The sequence below is a fragment of the Bos javanicus genome, chromosome 8 (genome assembly GCF_032452875.1).
Source record: "Bos javanicus breed banteng chromosome 8, ARS-OSU_banteng_1.0, whole genome shotgun sequence".
Classification (NCBI taxonomy): Eukaryota; Metazoa; Chordata; class Mammalia; order Artiodactyla; family Bovidae; genus Bos; species Bos javanicus.
The window spans coordinates 90,368,881-90,389,617 of record NC_083875.1 but is presented as its reverse complement, the minus strand read 5'-3'; the positions used below and the strand labels follow the sequence as shown (position 1 = coordinate 90,389,617).

General features: G+C 44.4%; 1 protein-coding gene and 1 pseudogene across 4 annotated transcripts in view; one reads left to right on the top strand and one right to left on the bottom strand.

Moving 5' to 3' along the window:
* The first annotated feature begins 3,721 nt into the window (after positions 1 to 3,721).
* SPIN1 (spindlin 1) overlaps positions 3,722 to 20,737 on the top strand; it is an 82,240-nt gene continuing 65,224 nt past the window's right edge. For 2 of the 4 annotated variants that reach the window (XM_061426327.1, XM_061426324.1), the window contains exon 1: positions 4,285 to 4,371. The gene's annotated coding sequence lies outside the window, so the exon portion shown is untranslated. Of the gene's footprint in view, positions 3,916 to 4,284; positions 4,372 to 4,917; positions 5,102 to 20,737 lie in introns of those variants that run through there. The other 2 variants (XM_061426325.1, XM_061426326.1) reach the window with 2 other exon arrangements.
* Positions 19,148 to 20,654, bottom strand: LOC133253495 (ubiquitin-like FUBI-ribosomal protein eS30 fusion protein; annotated as a pseudogene).

Genomic DNA, 20,737 nt, shown 5'->3' with positions numbered 1-20,737 from the left:
ACCTGATTGTTTTTAAAAAGTCACCCCACAAACCTGACTGAACATCTTCAATTATTTCCCATGGGATGGAGAAACTCGCTCACATGTGCATAGGTCTGTATAGAGTTTCTGTTGAACCTTGATATAACTCTGTGAGTAGGTAAGAGTTTAAATTCCCCAGTATCTTGGCACTTGGGGCTCTTCCTAAACCCTATGTTAACAAAGCCACATGATCCAGTATTCAGACAAGTCATCTATTCATTTATAATAAATAGTTGTTGAACCCTTACAGTCCTCTGCAAGGTATAAAGGAAAACAGATATTGGCTCTGGCCTTTGGACTTTATAATGGGGTGGGTGGTGACTTAACAAGTCAGTTCAGTTTAGTTCAGTTGCTCAGTCGTGTTCGACTCTTTGCGACCCCATGAATCGCAGCATGCCAGGCCTCCCTGTCCATCACCAACTCCTGGAGTTAACTCAGACTCACGTCCATCGAGTCAGTGATGCCATCCAGCCATCTCATCCTCTGTCGTCCCCTTCTCCTCCTGCTCCCAATCCCTCCCAGCATCAGAGTCTTTTCCAATGAGTCAACTCTTCACATGAGGTGGCCAACAGTCACCTCATATGTAGGTAATTACAAGAGAATCAGTGCTACAAAGAAAAATAAACAAGGATGACAGTTAAAGAGAATAGAGGGCAATCTACTTGTGCAGGTGGTCAGAAGAGGCTTTTCTGAGAAGGTATCATTTTGAAGCATATATTTGGCTGCTGTGTAGAGAATCACCTGGAGAAAGGTGTGAATGAGTCAGGGAGGAAGCTGTATAGTTGACCAGATGGCCGAACTCTCCTCCTGCTGTTTTTTCTTGGAGTCATCCATTCAGTAAATATTTTTTCAGTACCATGTGATGTTCCCTTCATGAAGTGTAAACATTCTTGTGTATGTAGACATAGTGTCCCCTCCAGAGGCAAATGCAGTGCCCTGTGCCTGATAGGGTCCAGTTGATATACGTTGAGCCAGGTAGTGTGAAAGACTCTTCTGGTTCTCTTTTTCATCCAGCAGTGATAGTTTCAAACTGTTGGAAAGAAGCCTGGAAGGGGCATAGTACTCTAACTGATGATTTTCCTGTGGTTTCAGAAGCAAGTTAAGCCAAGAATGAGCATGGAAAGAGAGTACCTTTTGAAAAACAGGATTCTTGAGATGAAAGTGGTCCTCTTTGGTTCTTCAGGTCCCACTTCCAAAGAAAGAATATTGCAACAATCCGGCTCCCTCCCCACTAATAGGAAGACACTTTAGTGTGGGGTCTACTGAAGCTTCCTGGGAAGCAAGATGGCCAGACCTCTCTATTCAGAACAGGAAAGGAAGGGACTCACAGCCTTCTGGTTGAGGTTGTTGGGGCACCCAGTGGACTGCCTCCAAATGTGCTTCAATGGAACATTAATTATTTTGTTGAAGTTACTTACAGGTTTCCCAGGTGGTATTAGTGGTAAAGAACACACCTGGCAATGAAGGAGACATAAGAGACTGGGGTTCAATCCCTGGGTTGGGAAGATCCCTTGGAGGAGGGCACAGCAACCCACACCAGTATTCTTGGCTGGAGAATCCCATGGACAGAGGGGCCTAGTGGGCTTCAGTCCATAGGGTCGCAAAGAGTCAGACCTGACTGAAGTGACTTAGCATGCATGCACAGTTACGTAAGAAAGAGTCAATGCAAGAGGGACACTCTGACCTTCCCCTCTGTCTCCTTAAAAATAGGAAAAAATCTCCCATGTGAAAATTGCTGAAACCATGCAACTCAGATTGGGACTTGAACTCAGTTTTAACTGAGATCACACACATGGTCTCAGGACTTAATGAAACTCAGGTTCTTGATGTCTCATCACAGAAAGAATTCAGTGAGAGACAAAGTGATGGATAAGAAGTGGATCTACTTAGAAACATTCCACTGACTTGTCAATTTTTACAGGGGTGGGTAATTTCATAAGCTAATGAGTGGGAGGAGTATTTTAGTTCTTTTGGGGAAGGGGTGGGGATTTCCAGGAATTGGGAACGCCCTTTATGGTTCGCCCTTGAACTGTTATGGCGCCTGTGGGTATGTCATTTAGCTTGCTGATGTTACAGTGAGCATATACTGAAGCTCGAGGTCTAGTGGAAGTCAACTCATCTGCCATCTTGGACCTATTTGGTTGTGTCCTTGGGCTACCTCATTCTTTCAAAGGTTTCGGTACCTTTCTCAGGGTGGCTCAGCAGTAAAGAATTTGCCTCTGAAGGAAATGGCAACCCACTCCAGTATTCTTGCCTGGGACATCCCATGGACAGAGGAGTGTGGGGAGCAACAGTCCATGGAGGGTTGAAAAAGAGTCAGGCAGGACTGAGCGACTTAACAATAAATACCTTTCTTGTACCAGAAGGTACAGAGAGATCCTTATCACCAGAAACAAGGAAATCGGGCTGTAAAGCCTGTATAAACAAACCTTGTTAATTTAAAATTTACTATCCTAAGCCCAATTTCTGTTTAGATTTTTCACTAATTGTGCATCCCAACCCTATCTTGTCAACTCCTCACAAATTTATTTTTTGTCTAAAAAGTATAAAATCTGCCTGCTTTGGCCACCTCATAGATCCAATTTCTATGAGACCTATATGTGCATGCATTCAAATTTGTTTTTCTCCTGCTAATCTGTCTTGTGTCGATTTTGTCATTAGTCCACTGCATAAGAACTCAAGAGGGAAATTTCTCCCTTCCCACTACTGTCTGGGTTATAAACACTGAACATTGTGGAAAATTAATTTCCCGACGCTTTCTCCTTGGTAAGTACAGTGACACACTTTTGTATATCTGTATCTAAATTGGTCCTCTAGTTGGCCTGTGAACTTGCAGTTCTTGCCAAGTGTGTCATCTGAGATGAGCACTTTGTTTCAACAGGCACGTATCACTCTTACTTGGAAGAAAAAGGTGCCAGCAAAATCCCACAGAGCAATGCTAAGCGACAATTGGGCTGCAGGTTACGGTGTAGAGAGCGCTTTCCAATAATACGACTGTCATTTGACCCGACAACATTCGGGCAGGCGGTTTAGTACGAAGCTTTTCGCATTCTAGGAACCACGTCCGCCAAGTGACTCTCTGGACGCCCGGGTGGTGGTGGGGAAGGGACGGCACCGGGCCAGTGGGGGAGGGAACTGCTGGGCGAGAGTTGAGGGGGTATGAGGACGAGGGGAGAGCCGAGCGCCAGTCTTGGGACTGAAGCAGGTAGAGCTCCAGGATGGGGTGCGGGGTAGGGGGATTCAGACTCCGGGTACAGCCTGTGGGTATTGCACTCCGAAGGAGTCAAAACTGTTCCGGACTCTTCCTTCCTCTCCCCCTCTTCCTGCAAACAACCAACCTGACACGCAAAGGGCGTCTTGGGTGAAACAGAAGGCAAACAAGTTAGCGAGTGACCGTGAGAATGCCTGGCTCCTGACTTCTGCGGAAGGCCGAGCGAGTTGGCTAGTTTGTGGAGGGGGCGGAATACGGACAAGGAGGGAGGGCGTCGTCAAGTGCTGCAAAGCTCGTCCTCCCCCGCCACGTAGGGCAGGTGAATGGGCGAGACCCGAATTTCGGCCGCGGTGGCGCAGTGCGGCGGCGGGGCCCGATTGGGAAGCCCTCAGCGCTGAGTGCTGCGTTTCCTCGGCCACCACAGCTCTGTCAGCGGATGGCCGTGTCACTGTATTCCGCTTCTTCCAAAGGGGCGGCGCGTGCAACGCAGGTCGACTTGCTGCTTAAATTCAAGGACAGGGAGAATCAGTCAGTCGGTGAAAACCCTCCCACCGCGCGAAAACGAAACTTCTAAGGATGCCAGACTTCCGGCGCAATTCGCGCCGTCCCTGGCCGCCGGGCCTTTGGGCCCTTAATGCCGCCTCTCGGAGCGCAGCTGGGACCCAGCCAGGCCCCGCCCCCAGGTGAGAGCCGCGCCTGGCCCCTCCCAGCTGCCAGGCCCCACCCCGGCGCCAGGCCCTAGTCCGCTGTGCTTGGCTACCAGGTGAGTGGTGCCAGGCCCCTCCCTGCAGCACCACCAGGCCCCGCCCCACCTCCAGGCCCTCCTTTATTCGGTCCCGCCCCGCCGCCAGGTGAGCAGCCTCCAGGCGAGTCCTGCCGCCAGGCCCCGCCCTCTGTCCTCTAGGCCCCTCCCTCCAGCTGGAGCGCCTGCGCAATACGGCCCGTCGGGCCAGGGCCGGGCGGTGCTGCCGGTGCAGTCGGCGGACGCAGTGCGCGTGCGCCGTGCGGTCGGGGGCGGGCGGCGGCGGCCGCGGAGCGGGGGCGGGGCGGCGCCGTCTGGCTCGGTCGGGCCGGGGCGGGATCGCGGCGCGGGACGGCAGGGCCCAAGGGCTGCAGACGGCGGCCTAGGAGGCCAGCAGGTGAGGCCTGTGCAGCGCCGGGGAGCGGGCGCCGCAGCGGGGCCGCGGGCGGGGCGCGTTGAGGGGCGGTGGCGCCCAGGGAGCAGCGGGCCGCGGCGCATTGTCCGGGCGGCGGGCGGCGCCTGTACAGCGCCCCCTGCCGGCCGGGCTTCGGGCGGGGGCCTCGGGCTCGGGCCGCGCGCCTTTGTTCGCCGCCCCCGCCAACATGGCCGCCGCCCCCGGCCCGGCCGGCCAGCCCCGCGCGCTTTGTTTGGGAGGCCTCGGCACTCGAGCGGGCGGGGGGCGCGGGGTGGCTGGGCCCGGGGAGGGGGGGCAATGCGGCGGGCGCTGGCGGGGGGGCGGGGCGGGTGAGTGTTGCATAACCCGGCCTGGGCGGGGGAGGAAGGAATGAGACCCTCGGGGCCTGAGGGGGCGGTGTAGGAGTCCCCTGGGGCGGGGGTGGGGGCTGGACCCCCGGGTGGTGGGAGGGGATGTCAGGGGGGAGGGGAACGGCCCTCGGGGCGTGGGAGGGGCTGGGGCGGAGGGTGGAAGGAGGTGGGGGTGGGAAGGAGGACTGGTCTCCGTAGCTCGAGGGGCGCTGGAACCGGACCACTGAAAGGGGAGGGGGTTCTCCAAGATCGGGACCCTCCGGAGGCCTGGCGTTGCTCTCCTACCCAGGGCTGTGTACCTACGACGGCGTAACCTCCCGGGTGGTTGCCGGGGTTCTGCAGCAGTGGGCTTGGCGGAGAAGGTGGTTTTTCGGGTATCTCGGTAACCCCCCCCTCAATTCCCCCGCCCCCTTGGCTGCTTGTCCACGCGCCCTGGGCAGCTCTGCGCGGGACTAGCCGACGGCGGGCGTTTCTGCACACGCACACTCAAACACACACACACACACTTTTCTTTTTCATCACGAGTGACCTTGAGCGCATTCCGCAAGCATTTGCTGAGATTAATCGCACGGCGCGGAAACTGCGCAGTGCCTACGGTTGGCTCTGTTCATCTTTCCTGTTGGGGATGCGTTGTCGACTTTACCGGATTGAATTTTAGTGATGGCCTCAGCCATAAATGCCTAGAAATAAGCACCCCAAATCTGTTTACGCAGTTGCTTCACGCTTATTTGCTTTTTTTATGATTTGTGGGTTGGGATTCCTGGTTTTGGAGAGGGTTTTCCATGCATGTTGAAGTAACAAATACAGATCTGCTGTACGTCAGAAAGCAACCCTCAGTACATTTAAGTGTTAAAGGATTGCGCTGTATAACCTGACTTCTGCCAAAGACGACATACCTCCCCAAATGCGAATTCCTATATAACTTCTGTTGGAATTTTCTGGAAGGAACTCTGCGGTCTGAAGGGATTGATGGAGAGTACAGTAATTGCTTTCTACATACCTTTGTTAGGAAATGAAAACTAAACCTGTACTTGAGGGTGTATATACCAGGACAGATTGAGTCTGTTGACGTTCTCAGAGGTTGTGAACTTTTAAGAGGCTGTGAAATTTCAGATGAGGGTCAAGTGAGATGAGGAAACTTCTGCCCTTCCCCCAATTCTTGGGTAAGAGGCAAATACCAAAAAATTGTAGCTAACAATTTATAGAACCTTTATCATCAGACTTGGTTTGTTGTTGAGCAGCTAAGTCGAGTCCGACTCTTTTTGTGACCTCCTGGACTAACCTACCAGGCCCCGGTGTTCATGGGATTTGAGTTGATAATTGCATGCAAAGGTCGTTAAATGTTTGTCAGAATCGTCGATAGTAGGTGTGTGTTTCTTGTGAGAAAATAGAATTTCTTTGAGTAGCAAAATGGTTACTTCAAAATTCTGAGAAATGAGTTAAGGAAAGAGACCTTCAGTCAATCTCTATGATTAACTTAGAGTTTTTTTTTTTTTTTAAGATTTTAGATGATCCCCAGAGTTTTGATAGTACTGTTTCTTTATTTACTAGTTTAGAACCCAGTCATAATATTTACTTTGTTTTGAGTATATATATGAAGCAGCGTTTAAGGTGGTATTCTTTGTGACACTCATGCTAAGAAATGCTACAGGAAAATCAAAGGAGTCTTTGGTCACCTTAGTTTGGGAAACAGTGCTATGTTCTTTTCCTTTTCCCCCAGGGTAACAATTCACAGTATCCGGTTAGTGGTGCTGAGAAATAATACCAACATTGTTTTCCATATTTGACCTTATATAGTTTGTTGTTTTTAGTGTAACATGTAGTAACACTCATGAAATCTAGGTAATGGCGAAATGTTGGTCATTGGTGTCCTTACAGGTAATGGTACCACTCTCATAAATCATGGAGTGGGAGGTTGATGTGATTTTTGTTTGCCTGTGCATCCTGTGGGAAAGAGTACCTCAAATTTGACTCTTAACGGTATTGATATGATATAATTGAGCTATTAATTTGAAATCTTAACTAGAAGAAATTTAATTATGCAGTGTTCTCTCTTCCCAATGACTTATCTGGTTGTATACAGATAAACTCCATTGGCTGTACTCCTTAATTGTTAGCATTTTTTCCTCTGGTATGTTAGAAACACATAAAAATGATACTGCTGTTCTGGAAGAATTATGGTGGATTATTGCAGAGATTAAAAATAACAGTGTTGTTGGATATTTCTTTTGAATTAGCAGAATTCTAATTTGTTGAGAAAAATATATGTCATGGAAATACTCCCTTATATTTATTAGATGCTTAATTGTGTTTTTTTTTCTTTCCTTTGAACAAAAAGAAATTGGAAATGGGGAATCCATTGTGAAAAAGATGTGAGCTCTGGAGTTGGATGTGGAGATTGAATGGCCTTCAACTCTGAAGAGTCTGGGTTGAAATCCAACCCCACTCCTTACTGGTCCAAAGCCACATACCTGGTTGATCACATAGCCCTTCTAAGCGCTATTCCTCAACTGTAAACTGGGATGAAGCCTATCATGTAAGGCTATTACAGTAGTTAAATGAAATGGATGTGTAGAGTTCCCAGTACAGTTCCTGAAATGCAGCAGCTGTGCCAGTCATTGTTGATTTCCTTCTTCTTCATGCTTTTGAACTTTGCTATAGTTACTAGCATTCTTTTTTCGACAATAGGTTGCTTAGTTGTGCTTGTCGTCTACTAAATTTTTAATTAAATCTTTATTGGGTGCTTATTTTTTGGCTTTAAAATTGCCATAAGTCAGATGTGGGCATGATACATGAAGATGTGCCCTTCGAGACCTTACAGCTTGGTAGGGAAGATACCCAGGCATATGGAGAGAAGGTGATGTTCCTGCAGGGTTAAGAATATAGGTTAGAGGAAAGCAGTCTAGATGAAGGAACAACAGGAGCGGAGTCATGATGGGTGTCAGACCATTACAATCAAAAGTTTTCCTGTGTTATCTGTTATTCCCATGTGAGTGATTCCTAGGGCTTCTGGATATCATAAGTTCCCTGTAGGTATTGATCATACAACTGCTGACACACTTAAGTTTGACATGATCAGTCTGTCTAGGAATGAATTTGGGGCCAGATTTTAAATAATTGAACATATCACATTAAGGTGGTTGCTGTTTTATTCAGAGGGTGGTGGTGGTGGGCGGGTGCGGGGAGCCATTGAAAGACATTAAACCTTATGAAAGATGGATTGAAGGAATCTACCAGTGTTCCAGCTCAAGTTTACAAGAGTCTAACCTGTTGAATAAGGATAAAGTAATTTGAAGCAAAGGCAATTTGTCTGGAGACACTAAAATGTTAAATGTGTTGATTTTTTTGGGGGTGGGGAGCATCAATTCATCATAGATATTGTTTTATCCATATGTTGAGAGAGTAAATAAAGAGACTAATGAAATATTTGAATACCACTTGAAATGTTTTTAGATTGTAGTAATAAGAGGCAGGACAATTTTTTAAACTTAGATTATATTTGTTTGCTTATATTTGTTGTTCAGCTTGCTTATAGTTACATCCATATAACTTAGGTTTAATATTTGGTCCTGTCTGCAAATGATCTACATATTTATTTATAGATGGTCTATGTAATTACAGACATGTATGTCTATATGACCTCAGTTCAATTCAGTTCAGTTCAGTCGCTCAGTCCTGTCCATGAATCACAGCACGCCTCCCTGTCCATCACCAACTCCTGGAGTCCACCCAAACCCATGTCCATTGAGTCAGTGATGCCATCCAACCATCTCATCCTCTGTCGTCCCTTTCTCCTCCTGCCCCCAATCCCTCCCAACATCAGGGTCTTTTCCAATGAATCAACTCTTCGCATGAGGTAGCCAAAGTATTGGACTTTCAGCTTCAGCATCAGTCCTTCCAATGAACACCCAGGACTGATCTCCTTTAGGATGGACTGGTTGGATCTCCTGGCAGTCCAAGGGACTCTCAAGAGTCTTCTCCAACACCACAGTTCAAAAGCATCAACACCACAGTTCAAAAGCATCAATTCTTCGGCGCTCAGCTTTCTTCACAGTCCAACTCTCACATCCATACATGACCACTGGAAAAACCCTAGCCTTGACTAGACAGACCTTTGTTGGCAAAGTAATGTCTCTGCTTTTCTATATGCTATCTAGGTTGGTCATAACTTTGCTTCCAAGGAGGAAGCGTCTTTTAATTTCATGGCTGCAATCACCATCTGCAGTGATTTTGGAGCCCCCAAAATTAAAGTCTGACACTGTTTCCACTGTTTCCCCATCTATCTGCCATGAAGTGATGGAACCAGATGCCATAATCTTCATTTTCTGAATGTTGAGCTTTAAGCCAACTTTTTCACTCTCCTCTTTCACTTTCATCAAGAGGGTTTTTAGTTCCTCTTCACTTTCTGCCATAAGGGTGGTGTCATCTGCATATCTGCTGCTAATGCTAAGTTGCTTCAGTCGTGTCCGACTCTGTGCGACCCCATAGACGGTAGCCCACCAGGCTCCCCCGTCCCTGGAATTCTCCAGGCAAGAACACTGGAGTGGGTTGCCATTGCCTTCTCCAGTGCATGAAAGTGAAAAGTGAAAGTGAAGTCGCTCAGTCGTTTCTGACTCTTTAGCGACCCCATGGACTGCAGCCCACCAGGGTCCTCTGTCCATGGGATTTTTCAGGCAAGAGTACTGGAGTGGGGTGCCATTGCCTTCTCCGGCATATCTGAGGTTATTGATATTTCTCCCGGCATTCTTGATTCCAGCTTGTACTTTTTCCAGCCCAGCGTTTCTCATGATGTACTCTGCATATAAGTTAAATAAGCAGGGTGACAGTATACAGCCTTGACGTACTCCTTTTCCTATTTGGAACCAGTCTGTTGTTCCATGTCCAGTTCTAACTGTTGCTTCCTGACCTGCATATAGGTTTCTCAAGAGGCAGGTCCGGTGGTATGGTACTCCCATCTCTTTCAGAATTTTCCACAGTTTATTGTGATCCACACAGTCAAAGGCTTTGGCATAGTCAACAAAGCAGAAATAGGTGTTTTTCTGGAACTCTCTTGCTTTTTCAGTGATCCAGTGGATGTTGACCATTTAATCTCTGGTTCCTCTGCCTTTTCTAAAACCAGCTTAAACATCTGAAATTCCACAGTTCACGTACTGTTGAAGCCTGGCTTGGAGAATTTTGAGCATTACTTTGCTAGTGTGTGAGATGAGTGCAATTGTGTGGTAGTTTGAGCATTCTTTGGCATTGCCTTTCTTATGGATTGGAATGAAAACTGACCTTTTCCAGTCCTGTGGCCGTTGCTGAGCTTTCCAAATTTGCTGGCATATTGAGTGCAGCACTTTCACAGCATCATCTTCAGGATTTGGAATAGCTCAACTGGAATTCCATCACCTCCACTAGCCTTGTTCGTAGTGATGCTTTCTAAGGCCCACTTGACTTCCCATTCCAGCTTGTCTGGCTCTAGGTGAGTGATCATACCATCGTGATTATCTGGGTTGTGAAGCTCTTTTTTGTATAGTTCTTCTGTGTATTCTTGCCACCTTTTCTATCTTCTGCTTCTGTTAGGTCCATACCATTTCTGTCCTTTATCGAGCCCATCTTTGCATGAAATGTTCCCTTGGTATCTCTTATTTTCTTGAAGAGATCTCTCGTCTTTCCCCTTCTGTTGTTTTCCTCTATTTCTTTGCATTGATCCCTGAGGAAGGCTTTCTTATCCCTTGCTATTCTTTGAAACTCTGCATTCAGATGCTTATATCTTTCCTTTTCTCCTTTGCTTTTTGCTTCTCTTTTCACAGCTATTTGTAAGCCCTCCTCAGACAGCCATTTTGCTTTTTTGCGTTTCTTTTTCATGGAGATGGTCTTGATCCTTGTCTCCTGTACAATGTCAGGAACCTCTGTCCATAGTTCATCAGGCACTCTGTCTATCAGATCTAGTCCCTTAAATCTATTTCTCACTTCACTGTATAATCATAAGGAATTTGATTTAGGTCATGCCTGAATGGCCTAGTGGTTTTCCCCACTTTCTTCAATTTAAGTCTGTATGACCTACTTATCCATATATTAACTAATCATATCTAAATTAATATTCCTAGTATGAGTTTTAGGTCTTGACACAAGGCTAAGAATGTTCTTTTCCCTGTGTACAGGGTTGATTTGTTATTGTGTATTTCCTTTTGCTTTCTCTCCTTTAGGATCACTGTGGACCTATGGAATTTTATGTATTGTGTGTCTTAATCAAGTAGTCATCATTCTTTTTCCTCACCTTATCCTAGTTTGGTCATGGCTTGGTGCTTTCAAACTAGTTTCTTGCCTTGGATGTGACCCTGTTAACCTTTGAACTGTTTCTTGCTCATGTTACACGATGTCTGAGACTGACTTTATGCTTTTTCTGCCCAATATCTATCAACCAGTTCTTTCAGCTCTTCTTAGCAGGCAGTGGAGTTTAGATACCAAAATCTAGTGCTGTGTGTCCTTATTGCCTTTGAGATGCCCTTGCTGTCATTGGCCGGACTTGGGAAATACTAGTTTTGATTTTGTGTTGCTAGTTCCAGTTCACATTTAACTTCATAGGGTTTTTACTTTGAGTTTATCCTTCTCTAATGTTAAAAATTTGCATTCTTATCAACTTTAATTACTTTCCTTTATCCTACAGTATAAGCATAATAGTTCAAAAACTTTTTAACAGTTGAATGATTGTAGGTTTTCTATTTTATTCCCTTTGTTTTAAAAATGTTTACATTCTGAATTATGGAATTATTTGAAGACATTTTCTTTCTGATTTTGTAATCAATTTGATTATTAGTTTGGTTTATTTGAATGAAATCCCTAACATTTAAGGATTGCTTTAATGTTTTTCTAAACGCATTTTTTTCAGTGTGTAAAACATTTATATAGTTCCAGAGTCAAAGCTGCATTATAAAGGTGTGTTCACATTCTGCCTCCTTTTCCTATCTCTAAACTCTTCTCCTCATGCTCTATTTTTATTTCTGGTTTATTTTTCCACTTATTTTTGCAATGTAAGGAAACATTTTTTTACCTGCTTTTCTTAAAAAAAGTTTGTACGTGCTTTTGTTTCCAAAAAGCTTGTATACACTGTTGTTTCTTCCTTTTTACCTAATGTATTCTGGAGATTACTTCATATACACTTCTATATTCTTGGTATGTACTCTTTTGTGCTTGTAGTTCATTTTCTAAATATATATATAATGTTTATATTCTGCTGCTGTTAAAAAATTATTGCAATGAATAACGTTTGATATATTGTTTTGTATTTGATCAGGTATAGTCATCTCTGCCATTAGGGAGCCTGGCCCTTGTTCTTTCCCTCTTCCTGGAATGCTTTTCTGTCCAAATTTCAGTTCTTCTTAGTCTCCTTTCCTTGTCTCAAGCCTCACTTTCTGATGAAAGCTGTTTAGTGTTTGTAAATTTTATAATAAAGGTAGAATAGAGAATCTCAATATATCCATCACTTGCTTGCAGTAACCATCAATTTTCTGAAGATTTTGAAGTTTTTTCTTGACTTTCGTCAAGTCCTTACATTAGAGACATTACTGTCCTTCCCAAGTGCTTATCAAAATTACAGGGTTACATTTGTTCACATGATTTAATGAGTTTTTGTTTTCTCAAAAAGGCTGAGCTTCATGAGAGCAGAGATTCTTAATTGTTTTTGTCCATCAATACTTTTCTGGTCCTTAGCTCAGTTCTTGGGTTCTGAGAGCTCACGTCCCCTGGGCCCTAGCTAGCATTGTCCAAAGGCAGATTGAGGCTGTGTGGTTAAATGTGTGGTTTCCTCTCCAGGAGTCTGTCAGATAGTCTTTTTCAGAGATCTCAGTTAATACAGTGTAGGAGCTGGCTATGCAGCTTGTGTGCCTCATGCTAGACTTGTAGTCCATAGGACAAGAATTTGAGAAAGAAAGGTGGAAGTGCCTTGGGGAAGAAGACAGACTGGAAGCCACAGCAAGACAGATGGAAAGCTGTGTCAGTTGTGTTGCTTCTGACACTGGTGTGTGGGCATCCAGAAAGAGCTGGGCCTTTGTCTTGGAGCTGACCACACACATTGGCTCAGGAGACAGAGACTCAGGGAGCCTGGGGGAAGGTAGAGAAGCTGTTGCAGCCTCGCATCAGTGAGGCAGACGGGGAGTTAGTGAGTGCAGATGTCCTGCCAGATGCGCCCTCCGTCTGTGGCATGGTAGTCTCTCTGTAGCCCACCCAGTTCTGAAGCAAATACAAGGGAAAGCCTGGGAATGCAGTTTAGCCTAGCCAAGTTAAAACATTACAAAGCAAAATGATGAGCTCAGGGTTTTAAATTCCCAGTGAGGGTTCCCATAAGGAACCTGAAAGTTTCTGTGCTGCCCTAAAACTGCAAATTGAATTCCCTGTTAGTAGGTGAGAACTTGGATTGGTTAGGAGTGGAATCCTGAAAATTGGATTAGAGACATATGGTCAGTTTCTGATTTAGCTGGAGATCTTGAAGACCTAAATTCTGTTGGGTTACCTTTGCCAGTAGAAGCAGCCTTTTCATCCCCTGTCTGAACTTAATCTCTGTTTGCCTGAAAAACCTGCATTTGGCTTCACCTAGAATCCTCCCAGAAGGCCCCAAAGGATGAGGTGCAAAGTGTGATTCATGAAGAGGTAGACCTACCCTCCAAGAGTTTGCCTGGGGAATAATTGTGGGAATGGATGTTAAGGGTGTGAGATGATGCTGGAGGGAATGTAAAGTTGGGTTAGGCCAAATTTATTGATGTGGACAGGACACTGAACTGGGATCTGTAAATGCTGTGGTGACAGTTCCATCTTGGGCTGTCAGGTCTGTTAAATGGTCTTTTTTATTTAGAAAATTAATCATTGAGTTATAATAGGTAATTTTTGGTGACTCTGGTATTTTTGTATAATCTTAAAAAGTTTTTCTTTAAATGGACTCAGTTCAATTCAGTTGCTCAGTTGTGTCTGACTCTTTGTGACCTCATGGACTGCAGCACGCCAGGCCTCCCTGTCCATCACTAACTCCCGGAGTTTACTCAAACTCATGTCCATTGAGTCGGTGATGCCATCCAACCATCTCACCCTCTGTCATCCCCTTCTCCTCCCGCCTTCAACCATTCACAGCATCAGGGTCTTTTCAAACGAGTCAGTTCTTCACATCAGGTGGCCAAAGTATTGGAGTTTCAGCTTCAACATCAGTCCTTCCAATGAATATTCAGGACTGATTTCCGTTAGGATGGACTGGTTGGATCTTCTTGCAGTCCAAGGGCCTCTCGAGAGTCTTCTCCAACCCCACAGTTCAAAAGCATCAATTCTTTGGTGCTCAGCTTTCTTTATAGTCCCAACTCTCACATCCATACATGACAACTGGAAAAACCATAGCTTTGACTAGATGGACCTTTGTTCGCAAAGTAATGTCTCTTCTTTTTAATATGCTATCTAGGTTGGTCATAACTTTTCTTCCAAGAAGTAAGCGTCTTTTAATTACATGGCTGCAGTCACCATCTGCAGTGATTTTGGAGCCCCCCAAAATAAAATCTGACACTGTTGCTCTATCTGTTTGCCATCAAGTGATGGGACCGGATGCCATGATCTTAGTTTTCTGAATGTTAAGCTTTAAGCCAACTTTTTCACTCTCCTCTTTCACTTCATTAAGAGGCTCTTTAATTCTTCTTTACTTTCTGCCATAAGGGTGGTGTCATCTGCATATCTGAGGTTATTGATATTTCTCCTGGCAATCTTGATTCCAGCTTGTGCTTCCTCTAGCCCAGCATTTCTAATGATGTACCCTGCATATACGTTAAATAAGCAGGGTGACAGTATACAGCCTTGACATACTCCTTTTCCTATTTGGAATCAGTCTGTTGTTCCATGCCCATTTCTAACTGTTGCTTCCTGACCTGCATGCAGATTTTTCAAGAGGCAGGTCAGGTGCTCTGGTATTCCCATCTCTTTCAGAATTTTCTACAGTTTGTTGTGATCCACACAGTCAAAGGCTTTGGCATAGTCAGTAAAGCAGAAATAGATGTTTATCTGGAACTCTCTTGCTTTTTCGATGATCCAGCGGATGTTGGCAATTTGATCTCTGGTTCCTCTGCCTTTTTTAAAACCAGCTTGAACATCTGAAAGTTCACGGTTCATGCAGTACTGTTGAAGTCTGGCTTGGAGAATTCTCCAAGCATTACTTCACTAGCGTGTGAGATGAGTGCAATTGTGGGGTAGTTTGAGCATTCTTTGGCCTTGCTTTTCTAAAGTATTGGAATGAAAACTGACCTTTTCCAGTCCTGTGACCACTGCTGAGTTTTCCAAATTTACTAGCATATTGAGTGCAGCACTTTCACAGCATCATCTTTTAGAATTTGAAATAGCTCAACTGGAATTCCATCACCTCCACTAGCTTTGTTCATAGTGATGATTCCTAAGGCCCACTTGACTTCACATTCCAGGATGTCTGGCTCTAGGTGAGTAATCACACCATCGTGATTATCTGGGTTGTGAAGATCTTTTTTGTACAGTTCTTCTGTGTATTCTTGTCACCTCTTCTTAGTATCTTCTGCTTCTGTTAGGTCCATGACATGTCTGTCCTTTATTGAGTCCATCTTTGCATGAAATGTTCCCTTGGTATCTAATTTTCTTGAAGAGATCTTTCGTCTTTCCCATTCTATTGTCTTCCTCTGTTTCTTTGCACTGATCACTGAGGAAGGCTTTCTTATCTCTCCTTGCTGTTCTTTGGAACTCTGCATTCAAATGGATATATCTTTCCTTTTCTCCTTTGCTTTTTGCTTCTCTTGTTTTCACAGCTATTTGTAAGGCCTCCTCAGACAGCCAGTTTGCCTTTTTGCATTTCTTTTTCTTGGGGATGGTCTTGATCCCTGCCTCCTGTACAATGCCACAAACCTCTGTCCATAGTTCATCAGGCACTCTATCAGATCTAATCTCATGAATCTTTTAAATGGACTCAGTAAAAGATAAAAGCAATCTTATGTGCTTTCCCTTTATAAATAGTCTTCACCACAAGTTTTAGTCCATAAAGTAGTGTTCACCTAAAATGCATTAGCTTTAAATAAATAAATAATTTACATAACTGTGGGACTATAATTTGGTAGAATCTTTTTGGAAAGTGGCTTCACTGAAGAAATATAAATTGCCTATACTCTTTTTATTTTATCATTTTTTAATTGGAGTGTAGTTGCTTTACAGTGTTGTGTTTCTGCTATGCAAAAGCGTGCATCAGCTATAACTGCATACATCCGCTCTCTCTTGAGCCTCCCTCCCATCCCCTGCGTCCCACCCCTCTAGGTCATCCCAGAACTCAAAGACAAGCTTCCTGTGCTCTGCGGAAGCCTCTAAGTAGCTAGCTGTTTTACAGATGGTAGTGTGTATATGTCAGCGCCACTCTCTCAATCCACCCCCACCCCCCACCCAAAGTCCATCCTCTACATCTGCATCTTTGTTCCTGTACTGCAATTTGGTTCCTCAGTACCATTTTTCTAGATTGCATGTATATTCCATGTATACATGATATTTGTTTTTCTAACTTCCCTCTGTTGTATGACAGATTCTAGGTTCATCCACGTCACTACAAATGACCCAATTTTGTTCCTTTCTATGGCTGCTGAGTAATATTCCATTGTATATATGCACCACATCTTTATCCATTCATCTGTCAACAGACATCAAAATTGCTTCCACATCCTTGCTGTTGTAAACAGTGCTGCTGTGAACATTGGGGTACATGTGTCCTTTTGAATTATGGTTTTCTCAGGGAGTATGCCCAGTAGTGGGATTGCTGAGTCATATATGGTAGTTTTGAGAGTTGTATTGATGTCTTTACTCAAATGAATACTAAGGTGAAGGTAAGAAGCGGGAGAGAGGGAGGGAGAAAAAGAGGAAGGAATTACTTTTTCCTTTGGCCCTCATCACCCTCAGCATCACCTTTGGGCTTCCCAGCTGGCTCTGCGGTAAAGAACCTGCCTACTAATGTGGGAAACTCAGGAAACACTGGTTCGATCTCTGGGTCAAGAAGATCCTCTGGAGGAGGAAATGGCAACCCACTCGGATATTCTTGCCTGGAAAATTTCATGGATAGAGGAGCCTGGTGGGCTGCAGTCCACGGGGGTGCAAGGAGTCAGGCATGACTGAGCACACACGGATGATACTTTTATTCTTAGTTATTTAAGGATCCTCCACACTGTTCTCCATAGTGGTTGTATCTGATTAATAGTAAGTAGCCAATTCCTGTTTTGGTTTAAGGACAGTTGACTTTTCAGAGTCTTGCCTTTTTTTTTTTCAGTGAAATATACTGAAAGTACAGAAGTAATTACAAATCTGTGGTTTGTGACACATTACCCATGCAGTTGTTACTCATTTTTGTCATTCATTTCATTCACAAGGTCATGTATAGTTGTGGTTTGTTTATGCATGTAATGATTTACTCATGTATTATCCATGGCTGTTCATTCTCCTGCTGTAAAATATTAGGTTGTTCCCACTTTGAAACTGTTCACTTCCTCCCAAGGACAAGAAAGGAAGTTCGGATTAGATTTTGCAGTATTGGGAGAAATACTTGTGAGAGAGTGAACAGCCCCTTGCAGGTCTGATGCATGTGGAGGAGGAAGAAATTGAAGAGAATGTCTGGTAACTTAGGACTTAAGTGCTGTTCTAAGAAAGTTTTAGCAAGGCCAGTGACATGTCCTCTAGCCAAAGATGGGACCAGAGGAGTCCCTTGTCCTGCTGAAATGGCCATTCTTAAGCATCCTGCCTATGGCCAGTGATTGGCTAGAACACCCTGTGGGAAGTATTGGTCTGGGGCAAGGGCCGTGATGGATTTAGAACCGAGCAGCTCCCCATATTAAGTGATCCAGGAGGCTCATTTCATGAGTGTCACGTGGCTTGTGTAAGTGGATGTGCTCTGAACATTCAGGTTTCTTGATTGCTTTTCTGTTCGGTAGACTTAGTAGAATTGTTGGGTCTTTTATGCCTATGTTCAGTATTAGATAATGACGAACATCCAGTGTGGGTATACCTATCAGTTTCTTTTCTGGTGAATGCATTCTTGTGACTCCACATCCTCACCAGTATTAAGTTTAAATCTTTTCTGAGAGCGTGTGGCAGTATTTTTGCTTTTAGTTTCTGCCTCTGAAGTTAAGTAGTCATGTGATTTGTCTTGGCCAGTGCAGTGTGAGCTGAAGAGACTTGTCACAGGCTTTAAGAGCAGTGGTGAGATTTCCCGTATTCCCTTCCTTTTGCCAGTGATCCTGTTTACAAGTGGAGCTTCTTGCAGTGCAGGTCTTTATGTGTCTAGAGCAAACTGAGAGCTGAGGATGTGGGGGGCAAGAGTGGAGAAAAGAGGAAGAAGGCAGGAAGTGGGAGTTTCTTTGGTCTTAAGCAACTAAGATTTTGAGAGTTGTTTGCAATCATAGCATACTCATTAACCTAGCCCGTCAGGTAAACTTTTTTTTCCCTTATTTCCAAATACACTTTTATTTTTAAGGGCAGCTTTAGGTTCACAGCAATACTGAGTAGAAAGTACAGAGTTCCCTGTATCCCCTGATCCCACACAAGCGCAGCCTCTCCTGTTGGCAACATCCTGTACCAGATTGTACATTTGTTAGAGTGGATGAACCTACGTTGACATCATTGTCATCCAAGGTCACATAGGGTTCACTCTTTTTAAAATATACTTGTTTGTTTATTTGGCTGTGCGAGGTTTTAGTTGTGGCATGCGGGACCTTCTGTTCTCAGTGATGCGTGCCTGGTCTTTAGTTGTGTCATGCTAACTCTCAGTTGTGGCATGTGGGATCTATTACTACTTCGCTGACTAGGAACCGAAGCTGGGCTGTGTGTGTTGGGAACATGGAGTATTAAGTCACTGGACCACCAGGGTTCACTCTTGGTTTTATATAGTCTGTGAACCTTTACATTTGTAATGTGTATCCACCATTACAATTACATACAGAATAGTTTCTTTGCTCTAAGAATCTTCTGTATTCTGTGTGCTTTTTTCTGATTTCTGTTTTGATTCCTTTGTGGTCAGAATACTATGGAGAATGCAATGGCACCCCACTCCAGTACTTTTGCCTAGAAAATCCCATGGACGGAGGAGCCTGGTAGGCTGCAGTCCATGGGGTCGATAGAGTCGGACCCGACTGACTTCACTTTCACTTTTCACTTTCATGCATTGGAGAAGGAAATGGCAACCCACTCCAGTGTTCTTGCCTGGAGAATCCCAGGGACGGGGAAGCTTGGTGGGCTACCGTCAATGGGGTCGCACAGAGTCGGACATGACTGAAGTGACTTAGCAGCAGCAGCAGCAGAATACTATATAATTAAAAGCTTATGACATTTTTTGAAGCTTGCTTTATGGCCTGACATATAATCTGATCAGGTTCTTTTTTTTTTTTTTTTAATGATTGGGCTAAGTGGCTTTATTAGAGAAAGCCAAGGTTATGGAGGACTTGAGAGTTGGCACTGGGGCCCTTCTTGCCCAAAGTGGGCACAACACTGACAAAGTGCTGGTTCTACTGCATAGGCTTCTTGGCCCAGTCTGTCTTCTTTTCGTCTTGTTTGGCACCTTCAGAGTCTGACCCTTACTTTCCCAGCAGGGGCCAGGGAACCATGGACCAACCATGAGGCTGGCTACTTCCAGAGTGCCCAGAACCTCTAACCCACACTGGCCCAGGGTAACCTCATCCTCTCCGGGCGTGCCTGCCAGGAGCAGGACTTGATCCTTTGGAGCAGTGCTCTCCAGTGAGACTACATACATGAGCCTTGATCTGGGCGACTGTCTCCTGGCTGCTCACCTGGAGAGTGTGTAGCTCCTGCGCGCTGACAGAGAGCTCCTTGTTGGCAACTAGATCATGGACGCTGCTGCTGCTACCACAGATGTGGAGTAGTGTGGGCGAGCACATTCTTTCTGCTGCTGTGCGCCACACCACTGCTTTGATCAGTTTTTGTAGATGACCTGTGTGTGCTTGGAAAGAACATGCTTGAACTTTGTTGGATGCAGTGTTTTATATTTGTTAGTTCAGCTTTGCTAGTTGTGTTAAATTCTTCTTGTCCTTTTATGCCTTCGGTTTGCTGGTTGTATTGGTTATCAAGAGAAATGTATTGGTATGCTTATTTTGCATTTGTCTGTTTCTCCTTAATGATAATTTTTGCTTTATCTATTTTGTGGTTATGTTACTAGGTGCATACATGTTTAGCATTGTATATTTTCCTCACCACTGAGTCTTTTAAAATAATGTGTCCTTTAAGGCAAAAGTAGTATTAGAGGTAAAGTTCGATTAGCTTAATATTAATGTAATTGCATTATCTTTTCTCTGATTAGTTGGTATAGTGTGTGCCTTTTAATTTTTTTAACTTGTATTTGCAGTCTTTCTGCATACTTTCTATTTTTCTGTTGTCAACAATACATAGCTGGGATTTAAAAAATCTAGTCTGACAATATTTCTTGTAACTGGAGTGTTTGGTCTATTGATATTTAACAAAATGACTAACATGAAAGTGAAGTTGCTCAGTCGTGTCTGACTCTTTGCAACGCCATGGACTGTAGCCCACCAGGCTCCTCCGTCCTTGGGATTCTCCAGACAAGAATACTGGAGTGGGTTGCCATTTCCTTCTCCAGTGGGTTTAAATGTGTTCTTGTGTTTTCTGTTTATTGTACCTGTTCTATGTCTTTTCCTCAGTTTTTTGGATGTCTTTTTTTTTTTTTTAACTCTGCTAACCTCAAGGTTACTTAAAACACGGATCGCTGACTTGTCAAAATCTAACGTTTGGTTATTTCCCCCTCTTTGTGGACGCTGAAACTCCATTTATTTTATTTTCACTTATGTAGCTCAGTTGATGCTATTTTAGCTGTGTATATTTTATCTTATACATTATTTATTTGTCCAGTAATCACCATTTATTTATTGTTTTTAAAAACCCCTCATTTGACTATGTCAGATCTTGGTTGCCGCACGTGGAATCTTTGCTGCCGCAGGTGGGCTCTTCGTAACTGCCTGTGGACTTTTCTCCAC